Raw genomic sequence first — 19,791 nt, 5'->3', positions numbered from 1 at the left:
TGGAAGAGCGGTATTCCAGATGCGGGAGAGTCAAAGCGGTGTACAGAATTCTGAAATTTATGGATTCCTAAAATTTCCGCGCTTTCTTGTAATAAGATCAAGGACTCGAATATATATTTTCAAGTATATGTATGAATATATATTATTTATGAAAGACTATCTGTTTTCTGGTAGAATTAGTACGTTCGGATTTTTATACGTTTTAACAATTTTTATGAAATTTAAGATTTGATGTAAATTTGATAAAAAGTCATAAAAGTATCGGTACAAGAATGTTGTAACAATTCGTCATTGATCAATATTAAGTTTTAAATATATCATTATTTCACACAGAATAAAAACTACATAGAGTTGTGCCCACTCTGTCACGTTAATAAAATTTCTACGAGAAAACGTTTCTAACTTCGTATGAAAACTATTTCTTCAAAAATAAAAAGTATGTAAGTACTGATTGCTAATAACATGTGAATTCTTCATTTATATTTACGGTGAGATGTTAAAAGGTCTTATGAGAAATCGAAAAGATTGCATTATAGAGAGTGGTTACAGGTTTAGAAGCTCTCACTTGCGGCCAAGTTTACGTCGTAACATTCTTCCTAAGAGAGTGAAAGGAAATGTATGTATCTTATGTATCCTAAATAGGTTCGCTCGTGAATTGGCACGCACACATACAGTAGTGCACTATCTCTTTCTTCATCTATGTACTATATGTATATTCATGGAACACAAATAAGTTGAAGGCAGCAAATAATTTATTTAAATGTTTGAAGTGTCAGTGGGACATAATATGTAACAGTAATAATAATAATAATACGTAACAAATTTTATATTGTATATTTAGATTAATAATTTGTATGTATAATATAATAATATATATCAGTTTTAAGTATGGGTTGAAAAAGTTAAAACATTGAGCCAATATATTTTTTGTAAAATAAAATGTAAAAATATTAAAATTCTCAACGTGTACCTAAGGTTTTAAGATTAAATTCCGCACTTACAATTTCTAACGTTTCAAATCCGGAAACTATAGGTATAATATATCTATATATTATATTCTGGGTGTATATGCCATATTTTAGATAGGCGATAAAGATACAATCTAGAATAATGAAACATATGAAAGATATAGAAAAATTCCTTATCTTGCAAATTTCTTTTGTTTTTTTTTTTCGCACGACGGTTATATAGCAATCTAATCGTAGAACTGCTTGGATAAATATAATGCAGGAAATATTCAGGGCAGTAAATTCGAGCGATTCTAGTTTTAGAAAACGTCGATCGGCACTAGGGATGAGAGATCTAGACCCTAAAATAAATCTTGGCTAACAAATTAGAATTGACCATAATACACGGCCCCGTGCAAAATCTCGAACGTTAAAGTAATTGTGTTAAAAGTTGTGCAGTTAAACATCAAGTGCGAAGAAGTTCGTAGGAGTTAGCAGTTTTGCCCGTTTAAGGCTATCGAGTGGTAAAACTCATTATGCGTGTTATGCGAAACACTCTGAAATTTCATTAGCATTGTAATGACATTCACCTACCATGGTTATGTTGGTAAAGTTAGCAAGCAATCTGAAAATATATATAGAAATTAGAAGATATTTAATGCAAGTATATATATATATATATATATATATATATATATATATATATATATATATATATATATATATATATATATACTATATTTAAAACTTATTATATGGCTAAGATGCTCATGCTATACTACTGCTGACTAATTCTTTACTGATATACATTTTTCGATTCATCTCAAATTTGACCGATATAATCGTTACAATCGCGTCTCATTATCATAGACCGCGTAAATTTTCCGATGCAAGAATACATAGAAACGCACAGAAAATATCCAGATATTAGCTAGAAGTTAGTAACATATCTAGCAGGTGAAACAAATTTTTTTTTCAGGTTTCATATTTTAAGATACATTTATAACAATATAAATTTGCATAGATACCCGCGCTCTACTCGTTTCTGTGATAATCAAATTTCGAAATGTCTCATATTGTTTGTGTATGTTATTAACACACACGATGTATATATAAAAATTTCCTACAGTAGGTGTTCGAATAATTTCACGAGCCACTGTGTATAAACACCTACACGTAGTTCATATCCACCGTTAAAAAAGAGGAAAATTCGGTGCTCAGTTTTGACGGGCAGTTCGTCAATTGATACGGTGCATCGACAGCTAACATTCTGACAGTGGCGAGAATCGTGAAACCGGCTTTCGTGAGTGCTTTCAGAGGAGAAACCGAGGCGACGGGAGCGGAATTTCAATTCTTCCGGTGAAACGGGCGCGCGGCTGCAACCGGAGCTTTCCGGGATATCGATACGGGGACTTGAACAACTCTTTTCTATTCGGGATCGACGAGACAGACCAGGTGTGTCCACGCGACCTTCCTCGAATTGACACCGTAGATGCGAACTCTTTCGAGAAGCAAGCAACGAGGGGGATTTCGTGGTATGTCCGCTTCGCGAAACCTTCGTGAAACGGTATGCGAATGTCTTTCGACGTGGACAGATTTTGAATTCCATTTATCCTTGGGGATATAAATATTTATATGTATCTGGAAAGGAAGTGGGCAAGTATCCCTTATAGTTAATTAAAGAATTTAAAGATTTATAGAATATAGAATTAAAGAATTTGAAGATAAAATGATTTTGTTAGCGGCAGGTTGGACCGGTTAGAGAATATTTAGGTTTAAAAGATATTTAGCCGTGATTTCTTATTATGAATTAATCAAAGCAAATAGAAAGAGATATATCTTAAAAATAATTTTTATGAATGTTTTGTTAATTAGGTATTTATGGGTTAGTCATAGTTGGTAAATTAGTTCATTGACTTTCTGACGGGTTACGAAGATTTCCCATCTTTCATAATGCGGAAAGTCTAATAATTTAAAAAAAATAATAGCGAACGCATCGTTTCTTACGAAATGGCATATTTATGCGAGAAATCGCGATGGCATCAGGAATCAAGCGGTGAATGGCACGCGCTAAACGCTGCGTGTGCAGTCTCGTTTCCTTCTTCCTGTTTACTATATGTGTTATATACGTGGTCGCGTGGTCGACCGTTGGCTTTTTGCCGGTATGTCCATGCCACGACCGCCTCTTTTTTCCTTACATTTCCGCCATTGTCATTGACATAAAGCTCATTACTCAATCTCAGATTTCCAGGAGCGGCTCGTTCCGTCCCCGTGAATGGTTGCTTTCCTGCAATTAATGTCACCAGTTTAATTCGCTCGAATTGATCCGATTGAATTAAGCAGTACCAAACAATTTTCTTAATTACTGTTCCTCAGTTTATTCGTACGATATGGTTCCAAGATATTTTAAATGGGTTCGTTCGATAGAACTAGCCGAATTGAAACAAGCTTTATTACATTATAATTATATGTATCAGCAACTTTAAAAGAAATAAGATTTCGTTGCTTATGCACAACTATTTTAATGTTGCGTATATTAAAATATTCTTTACTTAATGTTTTTTTAAATTAAATTACAATTAATTAATGTTGCGTATAATAAAACGGCATCGAATAAAATTTAACTGTGACGCATAAACATGTTCCCAAAAATATTTCAAGCGATAAAAGTTGTCATAAACATGGTGAGAATGTATGTATTACACAGCACGTATCAGTAACTCTGTTACAAAGCAATATTTCTGTTACTCTTTACGATACGATGAAATATTTCAGGAACGAATTATCGTATTATTAATAGTAACAGAGATATCGTTTTGTAACATAGTTTCTGAGACACCCTGTATGTACGTATATCTAAAGGAAAGCAGCGCAGCGTGGTGAACAGAGTGGGAGGAGGACGTTGAGGGTTGAACTGTGCTCTCATCAACTGTCCTCTGCATGATGTCATTACTTAATTAAGATGCAAACTGCTTTCTAACTTGAACGCGGCCAAACTGTTGGTAATATCGTCACTTCGCTTAGCCACTACTTCCTGCCTAGGTTCAGCTCCTCGTTTCACCTTGTTCATCCATTCCACGTGAAAAAGGCCGCGAAACAACGAACCACGAAGGACGGCGTGAAAGAGCGTTATGTTCCTCCGTTGTTTCAACGAGCCATAAGCCGTGGCAGTTCCTTTCTGAACTTCCTACTACTCGATAATGGTTTCTTTGGTCTTTTACGACGATCGAAGATTTTACAACGGAAACTTCCTCCCTCCGCCCCCCCCCCTGTAACGGTCTAATGGGAATTTACATAATTCGACGTTTAACTCGTTGCAGATTGTTTCAGGTCGCAACAAGGTGATAAATCATAATTAGGAGATTGTGGATTTACGCAAAATTTGAAGGCGCAAAAATGGATTATAAAACGGATAAATACATTAAATTTATGAAGTGGTATATTTGTCGTAATCTTTTCATAAATGAAATAAATTATTATTTGGATTCCACGCTTTTCCCTATATTCACAAAGATATAAATTTGCATAAAAATCTGATTAGAATTTGTATAGCATTATCGTAGTATGACATTGAGATAGTCTAACGTTTTTTCTAGCAAACAGTCGCAAGAGTGGAATAATTGCTAGTTTATTAATCCTAAACCTAATTCATAATTCTAGCTTTAACTTTGATTAAAATCCAATTTCGATCTCTCTTACTTTATAGAAAACAGACATTGATAGTTGTATTCTTGATATTCTTATAATAACGATTTACATTGATAGAAACTTTTCTCCAAATGGATGGATCACAAATATAAAACTCAAAGCTAATTTCCAACGCCTGCCGCTAATACAGAAGTGTTACAAATGTATTTAAATCAGGTGATTATAATAAATATCTCGTATACGAATTGACGAAAGAGAAGCGAGATTTTCATCAGCTAGCAACGATATCGTTTTCCAGGATAATTGGCCGCATTTTTTCAAAATAATATCCGTACGATATGGTTATCGATACCGTTCTATCAGGGTTTGTTTGCACTCGGAATGAATTCATTGGAGTTTTCAATATTCTCTGTGCAATACTTTGTTCAAAAAGATAAAAGAAATCTTTGGAAAGAGATATTGGAATATCCGTAGAATATTTTTGGCGCGAAAGAGATACAGCGTATTTAATACGTCGATTTTTTCGCCGGATATTCAACATCGCGTGTGTTATCTTATTGAAATTTTTTCAAACATACAGGATCGAATAAATTATGAAATTATTCCGCTGGATAATCCTTTGATCATTTGAAATGATGTATTTTTATCGTGTTTCTTGATTAACATTCTCAATCTACTTACCTTTGCAAAAGTCACCTTCGTTGAAATAAATAAAATCTTAACCTCGATATGCAGATAGGTACACGTGGAAATTATTACGACGCATGATCAAATATTTATTCTCAATTTATAAAAATATGTACGAGACAACTAAAACAAACGTGCAGATAAGTAATATATATATGATATGATATGATTTTTTCTTGTATGGGTAAAAAGATATCCAAAGAAAGAAAGAAATACGCGAAATATTAACTGTCCTAGAGAAAAAAACTATTTCAGTTTAGATGAAGTCAAGCCTCTACGATAATTATTGGACAACATTTTTATGGTTCTTCTAGTTCTAAAGCCAAAAAGTCAACGAAAATGTAGTCGTCATACCTTTCACGAGAAATATTTCAGTCAGAAAAATTCAAATAATATGACAACGTTACTTGAACAATAGTGAATGCATAGAACTGTAGATCAAATATTCGTGGCATACTTAACGACACAACACAAAAGTATTGTAAAACGAAGCTTGAGGACCGATGATTTCTTTACAAGTAAACGGGATTGAATTTCGTGCTGTAGAAGGTTTCTTTTAAAAGACCGCGACAGCCACGTACACTTTTTACTGCTTGTGCTTGGACGAGCAGTTTTCCAATTCGATAAAGCGTTCCACGAACGACGCATTTCCGACGTCGTTGAAATGTCGTCAGGGCGGAAAAGAATTTTTCTGTGCGTAAGAACGAGAGAAAGAGGGAGAGAGAGGGGTTAGCCACGGTTTCTGTGCATCGCATTATGCGACCCACGGAATTGTAGAATGCGTATTTCATGGCAATGTTTCCGAATTGTTCGCGAAAATGCGTCACGACTCACCCTTTCGTCTCGTCATACCACCAATCGCACGTTTATTCGGATAATAAATGTACTCCCTTTCACAGGCATTGAGCCACTTTTTGGTTTCATATAAAATGTGATTGATAGTTCGTTTAACACGTAATTGTCACGCGCCGAATGGTTCTCAAATAGCGTTGAAGAGTTGGCGATTTTTAAGGTGAAAAAAACAAAATTAAAAGGAATAGTGAAACAGTTGCAGAGTGAAATTTTGTTCATAACAGGTCAGCGAAAAGCATTCTAAATATGTGAGATGATAAATTTCGCGGATTCCCAAGCACGAAACGCATTCATGCCATTATGAGCAGATACTTGTTGCATTGAGTAATGGTCCATTTTCTATTGTGCATTTTCTATTGTTCGCAGCAAAATATCTTGAAAAATTTTATTAAAAGATGCGAAGAAAATTTGTATTAATTAGAATTTGTACCATGTTTGAAGTTTAATTTCAAATACATGTGTACGTGATTGCAAAGCATCCATAGGAATGGACTTTTGTGCAGTTTATGAAACGATTATACGAAACATTTTCGGTGTTTATAAAATATTATGAATATTATCTAATAATATATACAAAATGAAAATTGATCATCATTTGAAATCGGGGAAATTCTTATGTACAATTTTCATTAACCGATCTCTATAAAAGATTACAGATGTATAAAGAGTTACAGTAATTGTCATATAAAATCAATTTTATCTTATCCTGAACCTTAATCTATCTAAAATCATAATAAACAGAGAGAAACGCAAATCTAATTATCTCGAAAATTCAAATGCCGGCACAAACGATATTTAATTCACATAAACGCTCTCATAAGCCATTCTGAAACCGCTGAAATAAATAAACTTCAATGAAATCCAATAGAATTCGCTAACGAAATTCCAATAGAACGCTTGAATCGCACGAATTGTTTCCTTTCGGTAAATTCGCCGACTCTACCCATTGCCGAGATGCAAAGTAAATTCGGCATTCATTACACTGAGTCGTTTGTTCGTTGATCTCTATCCGATGTTCTTTCAAGTTTCGTGTAAATTTTAAAATCTACACTTGCGAACTGGAACCTTTCGTGTCGCTTAATAATAAGTACTTTCGTATGATTACAAAAGTTTGACTTTATGAAAACGAAATGTTGTATCTGGTAAAAAACTACTTCATTGTAAGACAATGTACATACATATGCCAATACCAATGCCAATATCTGTAGCCATCAAGTATTTATATGCGTATATGTATGTAATTCTGACAAAAATGTGATAATTGATCGATAATCGACAACAGAAATCGCACTTTCTTGTTTCATCGATTTTCATTCGCTTGAGAGAACGTAACCCATTACGCGGCTATGCTCCGCGCGATCGATTCGTCAAATCGAATACAATATCCGCTAACTACTAACTCATTAGAATCCTATTATACGCACTGGTAATGGTGTTCATAATTATATTAGCTGACGCTTCGACTACGGTTAGCCGCTCGCTTCTTCAAACACGATGGCGATCCGTCGTCGAACATGATTAATGGGAGAAGCTACGAGAGAATTTCTATAGATTGAATATCTCCATTTTATCGATCAAGCTAAAATTGATACCTTATGTGTTTTGAAAAATATGCAGAATATTTTATCTTTTACTTTAGTGAATATTTTACGTCCAGAAAATATGTTTCGTATGTGCGGACACCAACACTTTTTTCAAATACCAACATTATTACTGTTATCGAGTGTTCGGAAAATGAAAGATCACATTGGTTTCCTAAGTCGTGTGGTTCCCAAGGTGCGATGTCAGTCCAGGCAAGGGTTTGCTATCGTTGGTCGCCGGCTTAATGCATTTACAACGTCGCAACCATAAAACCGAGGCACTAAGGGGTTAACCGGGCCACGTATCGCTTTCTAAGGGCCAGCTAGCACTCCTCGATTCCCTTGAGAAAGAGGCAAGGCGTAGTTTCGATGCTCGTTGCCGGTTAAAAGCTCAGGTGCTCTATCCAACATCATACACGTAGTGAAAGCAGAGGAAGCTTCGTTTAAAACGGACCAAACTTTGCCCAAAAGGTCGAAGTGGTTTCTGTACCTCGGTTATCATCGATTTACCAGCTTCCAATACTTTACGAACGACAATAAACGATTTTTAGGATGATATGATTTTCTGACTAAGAAAAATATGTAGTATGTAAAATTATGTTAATCTATGTAATATAAAGGATGTTTCGCAAAAGTTTTATTAGAAAATTCCTAGAATCAATGAATTCACAATAGGACGTAATTAGTATAATTTGCCTATGATTGACTTAATTCCAGTTAGAAGACCAATTTCTAAGACACTAAGCCCAACTTCTATTTTCGGCTTGGTCGGAAACAAACTAGCTTTGATCGAACAAAATTTACTTTGGTAGAGGAACTTACTACTCTTGTACAATCAACCTTTGCTCGGTTACACTACAATTCTCTATCCCGTCCAGTACGCGCTTGCTTTCCTTCGATAGTGGCTTGGCGTGGCTCTCTGTCGTTTGCCTCACAGAGGCAAAACCGTAGTCGAGATTCTGTTTGCGGTTAAGTTCTGGGACTGTTTGAACGAGGAGGTTTCCAGCGTCGATGTCTCTACGTTTGTGTAGGCACAGGTAGAAAGGAAACGGAACGCGATAGGAACAGTTGAAAGACGTCACCATTCAGAGCGCTGATAGTCGCAACTCTTGCTATTCCTTTTATTTTATTATCAATTTTCCTCTCTACTCGTTCAACTGTTTAATCATTTCAATCCTAAAACGGTATCATTGGGTTATAAATGATAATAATCTATATCAGGTTACTAAATTTTACGGTATTTTTTATTTTCTATTCTACACTCTTCATGATAAAGATTATTAATACAAGCCTAAAATTGTAACACTGGTTTAGTCTATAGTCTTTTGATAAATTTGATAAATCAACAATAACACAATATTGAAATTGTAATATCTTCTAAATTAATGATTTTTTTAACTGAGTTACAGCTTTTTTTTTTATAAAAATTGAGTTGCAAATATAGCAAAGAGTATATGGTTTCGTTTAAAACAATTTTAACGTGTTTACGTATAAAAACTAATATGTAACATCAGAATGTGTCCCGTTTGAAAAGATTCTACTTTGATCTACAACATTTTTCGCTAAACGTAGTAATATCTCAGATACCTCATCCTGTTGAATGTTTTTATTTTGACTTGATTAATACCAGTTGTGCACATCAACAGTCATTAGTTCTGATATTAAATTGTGCATAATAGGCAGTGACTGGAGTAACGAATCGATGGATGTCTGAAATCCCGGGGATCTTAAGCATTCTGCCTTCCTTCATAATTGAGAGGTTAGCAAGATGATGCTGTAGGTTAACGGAGGGACTAGGTCTAAGGAGGGCAGAACCTGTGTCCACAAATTGTTCGTGTGTATCATAGGTCGTGGGTTTAAACACATACATGTATCGCCATTGATCGTGTGGTTCTAATTGATCCGGACCTCAGAAATGCAAACCTCCTGCAGCTATAAAGTAATTTACGAACTAATTTTTAAATCGAAATGGTCATGAACCGTAGCATAAAAATGCTAATTAAATCCAACCAAATAAAACGTAACGCCAACTTAAAAAAGAAAATAAATAAAAATTAATTAAAACGACTACTGTATTTTGGATGTTTTATATAATTTTGTATATGACATGTATTTTGTGTAGCACTAAAATTCCCATAAATAGGTACATAACAATTCTGAATTCAGTGAAATTATAGTAGCTACCCCACAAACACACTAACAAAGGAGAATAAATAAAAATCTCAATGATCATCCCTTTGCACCATTAGAATACTATTCTCTCTTCCCATAATAAGAGCGTAACCGCAACATCGAAGAACATCGATAGAACTACTACGTGAACTACAGAACCGTCCACTGAATAAACTACACTCGTCTTTGACCACTTTCTCTACGTTTCTCTACGTCGAGCTTCTCAAACGACAGAGACGATCTCGAAATGAAGAGCTGTAGAATAAGTCCAAAAAGAAGACACTGAGAATAGACAGGCTAGTGAAATTGAAACAGTGTTGTGACGTATCCAGTGTCTACTTGCACACTCATTTATCCTAGCTGCTCCGTTTCGTCCACTTCCTCTGTTTTCGGCGCTATTTCATGTCTTTGTTCACTGTTGCACACGGTGTTCCAAAATTGAGCTGCAGCGATAGAAATAGGACAATAGAAGTATTTATTAAAACAAACAGAAAAGGCTTAACGAATGGGCCATTTGTTATGAAGTTTTACGGCTCTTCGATAGATTTCGTTACATTTCGTTTCGAATAAATGTAAGAAACGGGGGAAACACTTACGACAAGCAATGTACGATATATTTTACTGCTTAACATGCCTCTAATAACATGTCAAATGGTCTATTTTCAAATGTAGGTGGCTTTAAAACTGATTTATAATCGAAATTGGCGAATTACGAGGCAAATTAATCAGCTTGGCTGAAATAGCGAATTCTTATGCGTCTATGACATATTGAAAAGCGTAAAGACGTATAGAATGTACAAAAATGCGTGTATAAAATATTCAAAGAACTCTCTTCTTATAATGTTACAACACATATTATTTATAATATTTAATAAGTGAAACAAATCGCTGGTTAGCCTCCACAATTTTTTTTTTTTTTATATACATATCCACAAAAATAGAAAGAACTGTATTTCTACTTATAACCTAAGGTTCACAGCTTCAACTGTTTGAAACACCCCGTAGAAATTGGTAGAAACACAGAGAGAGAAGAGAGGAAGGCTTAGCGCGGTTAGGTTAGTTTCGAGGTTGGTTAGTTTAGGCATGTGTAACGAGGGCGTCGCAGCAGTTCCGTGGTCGCACGAACCTCGTCCACCGCAGCTATTTGCTTCTGGAAACGAGACGCTTGTTTCATAAGCGAAACAAGACCGTTCCTGCGGGATGGGGGAATTTCTCTACTCGCGTGCTGCGAATCGAACGATTTCTGGAACTCTCTCTCTCTCCCTCGTAGAACGGGGCAGATGGTGATGAATGCGAACAGATTGCTTGCCGGAGCTTTCGTATGCGCGGCCTCCAGACTGCTCGTCGAGGAAGAAGAAGCAGGACCCGATGGAATGTCCGGGACGTTGACTGATCCCACCACGGAGTGTTGTTGATGGAATGCTAGGCTTTGGATCGAACGTTTAAATGTTCCAGCTTTTCTCTCCCTTTTTTCGGTTTCGTCTTTTGTTTGCGAGTTAGAATGAATGGATTGAAATGGTTGATAGAGCTACAAATTCTTGAGAGGAGAAATTGATTGGGGAGATCTCTGATAAAAGAGCTATTGTATTTATTATACGCAACACGTAATTAAGGCCAAGTATCTTAGATTTCGTATCATTTAGTAATACTTTTATATGATTATGCCATTGCATTGGAATTATAGATCGAACGTTTAAACGTCCCAGTAAGGTCGATACCTAAAGGCGATAAAAACACTATTCTCATAACACTGTTTGTCTATAAAGTGGAATGTAAAGCTAATTAATTGTATTATATTGTATAGATTAAGCGTACTTGAGAATGAGGGCATTTCAATTAAAAGTTAACTGTGCAGTAACATACATATGTGAGAATAGATGGTGAAGATATTTATATTGACCTTCTATTATAAAAATTAATTCTTCTATCCATTGGTGTCTATTTCTTCGTTACTGAATAAACACGAATGAATTTATTTTCAAGCACCGTTTCTTTCTCATTATTATGCATTGTTTTACTTTGAAAATTCATGGCAGCGATTTGTAATTTGGTTTAGTCGTTGTGGCGGCACTTGGCAACAATATATATCGTCGAAGCGAAATGCTTAATGAGCTATCAGTATCCAAACGGTCCTTCCGTCGAATGTTCGAGAAGAAGGCGTGCGTGGCAACGATCGTGGACGCTTAACAAACGCGTGGATAGCGGGGATATTGAGGGGCGACAAAAAGAAAAGAATCGAATCCAATCGACAGTTAAGTTTGAACCAGGAAGCGATAAAGTCGAGTTATAACCGCGCAGCGAGATTGACTAGCGAAACCGAGAGCGATACGCGACGCGATCAAAAGAAGACACTTGTTAATAAATATATTGTTGACCTAAACACCGAGTGATTATTTAACGCACTACACCTAATATTACCCTTTCATTTGAAAAACTGTCACTTAATAATTCCAGAAAATAATGTCCATGATCGATACTTTTCCTACAACGAAAAATATACGACTCATTGCAAAATAATCTTTCCGAAATTCTTCTAAATGATTCTTCAGAATGACTCTTCAAAATGATTCTTCGAAATTGCATAAGCGTCTGCAGTCTAGTTTTTATCAAGTATTGGAAGACATTTTGGCAAGCGACAGTTGTTCGACGTCTCCCAAAATAAATTCCGCTCCACGTACGAGCGATCGTTATTCACCGAGAAGAGGATATCGTGATCCTTCATATTCCTTCTCATTTCGAATGGACGTTTTACGAGTGACAGGAAGAAACGATCGATAGTTCGATAACTGTGAGACCTGTTCTCTGGTTAACACACGAAAAATAGAAGCATTTGACGATCATCGTGATGTCGTTTAATAAAATCATCAAAAGTCGAAGACAAGACGTGCAAGCCTAATTAGCATAATTATTATATAATGAATAATTTTACATTTATGCTACATACACAAAAGAAGATATATATGTATTAATATTTTCTACGCAGGGCAGCAAAAGTTATAAACTTTTCCTGTTTTCGACTGCAAAAATGAGTCCTTTTAAAATATCCCAAATGATAATACATCTCTTAACTTTTTACGGCGAATTAGAATTGAATGTTAACTTTTTTTTAACAGTTTATTATTATGGTTCTCAATCCTTTGCTAGCATTCTTTTTAGTGGGATTTTAGATCTTTTTCATGAAATTTTAAAAGTTGTATTTTCAAATAAGTAATGAAATTTTAGCTTGATTCTCACTGTGTCAGACATTTTTCATCCTTGGAACTCGTCATGTTGTTAAATAATTACAATTTTTAATGTTACTAGCAGACGGGCGAGAAGGGGCTGCTCTTTGTAAAGTTTTATAACATACTGCTATTTATAAAATTTTAATTCACAGAAGTGCACAGAAAAAGTTGGAGTTCTAATTGTTACGATCATTCTGATACTAATACAACGTTATGATATTTTTTTTTTACTTAAGTGGACGAATCTATAACAACGAATTATTCACTAAAACATAGTTTCTTCATTATTATCTATGATTTGTCGAAAAAGCTTTTAAATCACAACAGAAATTTTAAAAGCATAATAACAGCACGGATATCAAGCAAATATTGTCCTAACCTGCGAGAGATTATAGAATTCTCAGATTGATTATTTATTTCTGGGCTCGCTAGTCAAGTTCAAGTATACTTAATAAATTTTCAAATTCGGTTTCCTCGAAAACTAAACCGAGAATGTACAAATTTCATTCTATATCTTTTTCCTATTTTTCCATGAGCAATCACGTCGTGTCCACTTTTACGTGTTATTCGATCAGATCCTGTATATCCACATACGTATAGCGAAGCGTCCAGCAGCAATTAATTATTCGAGTCATATCACCATATAAATTTAATGAAAGTCTTTGTTGTGCATAACGCGACGCGTCACTGCATTGTCACAACTGTATGCTAATGAAGCTTGGTAAATGATAAAGGCGTGGAGGCGCATTGATGCGCAAACACGTAGATAGGTTGAGGGGCCTTTGTTGGGGCTATGCGTTTTCATTCACGCGTTCCTACGAATTTATCGATGCCGACGTGTTTGTGCTTCGATGTAGAAACATTGTAGTACGAACTTCAGCATTTCGATTGAATGTGTTGCTTGATAGGACGCATGAAATTTATGTCTTTGTACCAGAGTTTTAATATTTAAATGTAGATTGATATCTTTCAATCTCTATGCAGCGATACAATTCAATTGGAATTTCAATAATTCTTAAGTGTATTGTCAATATTATGCATATATTTCCCTGTTTTATAACGATTAAGCATTTACAAAAAATTAGGTAAACTTGAATAATAATGGTTAGAAAATTATTAAAATTATCTAGAATTATACTTATAATTCTAGATAAATCTAGTTATATGTATAATCCTAATTATAAGTGTCAGTTCTCCCTTAGCGAGCAACTATTCAGAATCTGTTTTACAGGAAGTTCTATCTTTGCTTTTTACTAGTTGAAAAATTAATTTTGAGTGACTTTTGCATGTCCACTGAAGTTTATTATTTGGTATATCTGTTCAGATTATTCGACATGGGTAAAAATAAGTTTGAATCACTAAAAGGAGATGATATCGAGAGCGAATATAATACAATATACGAATTTATAATAGCAATAACTAAGCAATAACTAAGTAAATGTTTAATTTTTAATTCGAGTTTCTAATTTCCAAAGAAAATCATCCACAGACAGTTTATTAACAAAATTCGCAATTCTTTATAATATTATGATAAAATACAACATTTTTATTCAAATAGAAGAAAACCATACAAGATAAAATACTTTTTTTTAACAGATATACCCTAATCACTCTTTCGTATATTCGTACATTTTTTTAAAATCCACGACGCCAATGTATCCGTTTCATCGCGAAACTTCCACAAAATGAACATTCAAAGAATGGATGTTTTTCGCTGAGCAAGTCGCGCGATGTTTAATGGTAATTGGTATATTCGAACGACGTAATCTTGGTCAGCCTTTTATTAAAGCGATATCACGCAAAGAAGTGGCAAAAGAGCAAGATTAAGAGGGAAAAGATGATATTTAGATACAGATACAGTTCGTTAGGCGGTGGCATTAAAGTTTCCTAGTTTTCTCTTTAACCTGTTCGCCAACTAAGGGAAACAAACTTAATAACGCCTTTGATGAAATTTGTTCGGTTAATTTGCTCAATTGCTTGATGCTGACCAATGAATTACGTGATTAGGATAGTACATACTGGTTTCAACCCCGATAATATGAGGATCCTTTAGGTATACGTTTGATCCTCTTATTTTACTGATCCTCCATAATCTGTATTATGGAATGGATATTATTGATTAATGAATATTGAATTTGTATTCAGCATAAAAGTACATGATACAAATCATGATAAAGGAGAAGAGATATGTCAATATTATTAGCTTTGTGTATTTTATTCTGTATTTTACAGATTGTAAATTAGAATTATTATAGAAAGTCATGTTCTACTGTTTAATTCCTGCATTCCGTTATTGAATGTCAATCGAATCTCTTTATATTTACACGAAGAACAAATAAGATATATCTTTAAAAAATATTCACGAAAATGTACGAGCATATGTTGAAACTTCTTTTTCTTTTTGTTATAGGTATGTTCTGAGGTTCAACAAATAATCTTATATAATTTATGTAAGTAGTATCATATCGATATTTATTATTTAACGAAGTGAAAGAATCGTTAGCAAGGAAGATTATATTATTTTATTAAAATTACATCAGTATATGAAAGTTTAAATTAAAAGTTTGAGCTGAAACATAATTAGAACCCTGCAAGGAACTTAAAAATCCCACTAACTATTTACCTATATCTTAACTTCAAATCTTATTTCTCAACAATTCTTCACAAAGCTACCTCCGCATTTCTACTTGAAACTGCTCAATCCCAAGAAAGCATCCACTGCAACGCATCTTTTACTAGACCATAGCAATAAAATTTTTTTATTCTACAATAGAAGCACAATATCTCTCTGCAATAGAAGCGCAATCTTCATTCTCGAAAAAAAAAAAAAAAACAACGAAGAAAGAAAATGAAACTCACTGCCGTGTCTTTGCGCGGTACCATCACGCTTGTCAGTGAACGAAAAAAGTAGAGATAGCGATGGGTTCAAACACGTCGCAAGTAAACTTGCAAAATTTTAAAATCCTTAAACTTTCAAACTCTGAAATTCTAAACTTCCGAGATTCGAACATTGGAAAATTTCGTAACTTGAAAATTCTTGAAAATTCAGCAAAGTTGTTATCACTCGATTTTCGAAACTTGGGATTACTCGAATGAATCATTATATCTTATGAGTAACATTCGAACTCTATTGCAGCAAACTTTAAACATTGAACTCGAATTATTAAATTATCGAATATTTATTATTCGGCACAGCAAACTTGATCCCATCGCTAGATGTTAAGGAAAGAGGTTGGAGGTCGCAAAGGGTAGAAACACTTAGGAGAAACTGGAACAGTAGGAGAACAGAGTTTTCGAGCCCATGGCAGCCGGGTGCATGCAGGCGGATTTTTCGAGGCCATCAGAGCCGCTTTTTAGCTGGCCACGGAAGACAAAAGTGCTTTTAATGTTTTAACGAGCGGCGTTGAACCATTGTTCCTCTGTTCGTGGCTCGCTTTCGGTTCGCTTCGCGGCGATTTCGAATGCCGAAACGTTTTTACGGTCTCTTCTCTCGTCCGCCGTCTTTCGCTGTGGCAACTTATTTTCCTGTCGTTCGTGTTATTCTTTTTCCTTCTCTTTTTAGTTTGCTTTTTTCTTTAGTGTTTTTACAGGAACGTTGAAGGGACTCGCGTGTGTCACATTAGCCGACAATTTAAAGAGTTGCCCGCGAACGAGGCAATTTCGTGTAGCGCAATTCTTCTTTCTAGCTTCTCGTATTTTTAAGGCTCGTTTTTATGAGACACGGAAATTAAAAGTCATGGACAATTGTAATTAATTGCGGATATACTTGTACATTTTTCGAATATTTCGTTCGAACAAAATAGTGTTGTTCACATTAATCGATTAGTAAAATAAACGAATATAGTTATGCCCCGTTCAATGTCACGATTTTGAGTAATGAGATGTACATTATAGATTATAAAATTAATTAAACATTTATTTAATTAATTAAACGCAAAAATTTGCCACATTTAGCTTTCTTATTCGAAGTATCTTTTCTTCGATATAACTCAATAATAATAACTTAACTATACATAACAATTGTCGAAGCATCTCTTGCTTAGGACGTGAAGCCTGAGGTTGAGTTTACGAAACTCCTGAACGTACAGATAATTTATGTATAGATATAGAACATTTCTGACAATTCTTCTTACTGAACAAGTTATGTAGGTCTATTTGCGTGAATGCGTATATCGTAATACTGTCGAAAGGTAGACGTAACACAAATATCCAGTTATAAACAGAATGGAAGAGAGTAAGTAAGATAGAATCGGCGCAGTCTCTGGAACACCAGCTCAGTAGCGCAGGGTAAATATAATATCACTACCATTCGACTTCAAAATAACAAAAAGAATGCGAAATATACACTATATCGATATCGTGATTCTTAAACAACAATTTACGACTTCGAAGAATTAAAACCGAATTATTCTATTTTATTCCATTTTACGTAAACTCCTTTAAATTCATATTTTTCCTCTTTTCTCGTTCTCCCACGAATTCCAATGCCACTTCGGCTAATGGTAAAAAAGTAGTGAGATCTTCATCGCATTAAAATCTCGGAACAAAACCGCGGTTACGGAATATTCCAATTCCCATCGGTGGTTAGAGCACGTGCGCGGAGCATCGGCGTTCTTTGGGACGAACATTAAACGAGATATTCTGGCAGTTGAAAACGCGAAATCGCGGTATACGCAGTGTTTCTTTCGCTGTATAATTAATTGGAAGACAACGTTGCAACAACGCAACAACGTTGACAATCTGCTGGTATATGTAATTTATCATTAGAAATCAAATAACGTTGGAATACTTTTGTCAGCTGGTAGATGACGTTTATAGGAAATCCCATGTTTAGCTATCTAACATAACTATCAAACTATCGAGAGGATTACCCTGTAGAAACAGTGTAGTACGCTTTCACGCAACGAGGTAGTGTCGCGTGGCGGGCAGCTTTTAAACGCGTATCGATGACCATGTACGGTCGTGGCTGGTTCGAACAAAGGCGAAGAGAAACCATAGCACGAGCTAGTGTCGCGACACTCGGCCGCGATCTATTCTGGTTCGACCGTGGTCGGTGCATCGATTTTTCCGGAAGCTCGATAGAAATGGCCGTAAAGTGGAACGGCGTCGTTGAAACAAGCTTAGAGTGTCGTTAAACGCGATGCAACTTCTGTTGCTAATTCCTAGCTTTTCTCTACGCGGTATACACCGTATGGGATATTAGATTGTATAGTTCCGGTAAGCTCACGGTAAAGCTCAGCGTAGAGAAATTTGATACACGTAGTAATATGCCGAATTATTATTGTGAATTATACAGCGCGTTGAAATTCTCGCAGAAATAGTTACATAATTTTAATATTTCTCTTGCAAACATAATTGCACAAAACATAATTACATGTTTCTGGCTTCAAATTTAATTTTAATACAAACAAATTTAATAAATTTGTCTGAAGAGGTTAAAAACGAGAGTATGGACGTACAATGTCGTTTTATTTACATTAAATGATTACAGCATTGTTACAATATCGCGAGATATTCTAATACATTACAACGTTGTGCGCTGCATTTTAGTCGATTACTCGATTTACTAAACTTCTGGCGAGCTGTTATTATTATGTTTCTATTACAAACTACCGGCAAACGTCATTCCAATTTCAATTATATTAGTAGCCAGCAGAATGGCCGAACGTACGTAGCAATCTACATGTGAATTCCGTCCATTTGATCGGCAAATTATAGATAATATGGAAAATCAGCGAATTTATACCATAGGAACGATTCAGACATCCCAACTATTTTATCTCCTATCTATGCGAATAAACGAACTTCCAATGTAACCTGCTATGCTACTAACGGATCACATCATATCGCTATAATCCATCATTTTTCTATCAGAAATATTTCAAAGTTGTGGATGGTCTGCGAAATAGATAGATAAATTGAATTATGCATTTACAACGTACAATATTCGCAAACATTAAATATCTACGATAGATTCCATAAATGGCAATTTAACCGGTGGGAAGAAGAACTTTGTGAAACATGGTTTAACAGCACAGTGGTGGATCAAGATATCAACGTATCATGCTATTTCCACGCATCCTGCATTACGTGGCCACGCTAATTCAACGTGGAGGTGGCTTTTAACGAGCTTAACGAGAGAGTATCGCGAGGGAGTAGGCAAACGACATTAGCGACAACTGACGTGTGTTAAGTTGTAATGATTGTTATTGACGAATCTATGGATCAGACGGGTTACGAAGAGAAAACCAGCTGGAGGAAATACCGATCTTGGGACGAGCGCTGCAAACGGCCAGCCCGTGTTCAAGGGTGACATTTATGAGAGAGATTACGACAAGGGCATCCTACATATTGGATAATTCGCAGTTAACTATTCCAACGCTCTACACTCGTGTCGTCGTATCACCTAATGAGGATCGTTGCGTGTAATGCACGAATCTGCACGATTGTCGGAACGATGAACTTCGATGAATAGGTCAAAATGCAAATGATATTACGAGCATTATACATGGGATATATCTAGATATTTAAGGATTGAGATACTCTAGGTCTAGGACTTTCTTGATGTACTGATTGAAAGAAATTGTATCATCAAATTACTAAAGTATAAATATGCACTAAATAACATGTACATGGCAATATGGAAGAATTTTGATTTTCTTGTATCTTGCGACATGAGAA

General features: G+C 35.2%; 1 protein-coding gene and 1 long non-coding RNA gene across 3 annotated transcripts in view; both read left to right on the top strand.

Annotated features, from left to right (window-relative positions):
* LOC126864181 (furin-like protease 2) overlaps positions 1-19,791 on the top strand; it is a 412,400-nt gene that overhangs the window by 67,411 nt on the left and 325,198 nt on the right. The window lies entirely within an intron of this gene.
* LOC126864185 (uncharacterized) overlaps positions 15,527-19,791 on the top strand; it is a 90,702-nt gene continuing 86,437 nt past the window's right edge. The window contains exon 1 of the long non-coding RNA XR_007689088.1: positions 15,527-15,560. This is a non-coding gene — a long non-coding RNA (uncharacterized LOC126864185). The remainder of the gene's footprint in view (positions 15,561-19,791) is intronic.

This window comes from Bombus huntii, chromosome 3, assembly GCF_024542735.1.
Source record: "Bombus huntii isolate Logan2020A chromosome 3, iyBomHunt1.1, whole genome shotgun sequence".
NCBI lineage: Eukaryota > Metazoa > Arthropoda > Insecta > Hymenoptera > Apidae > Bombus > Bombus huntii.
Note: the sequence above shows the minus strand (reverse complement) of the source record. Positions and strands in the feature narration are given on the sequence as shown.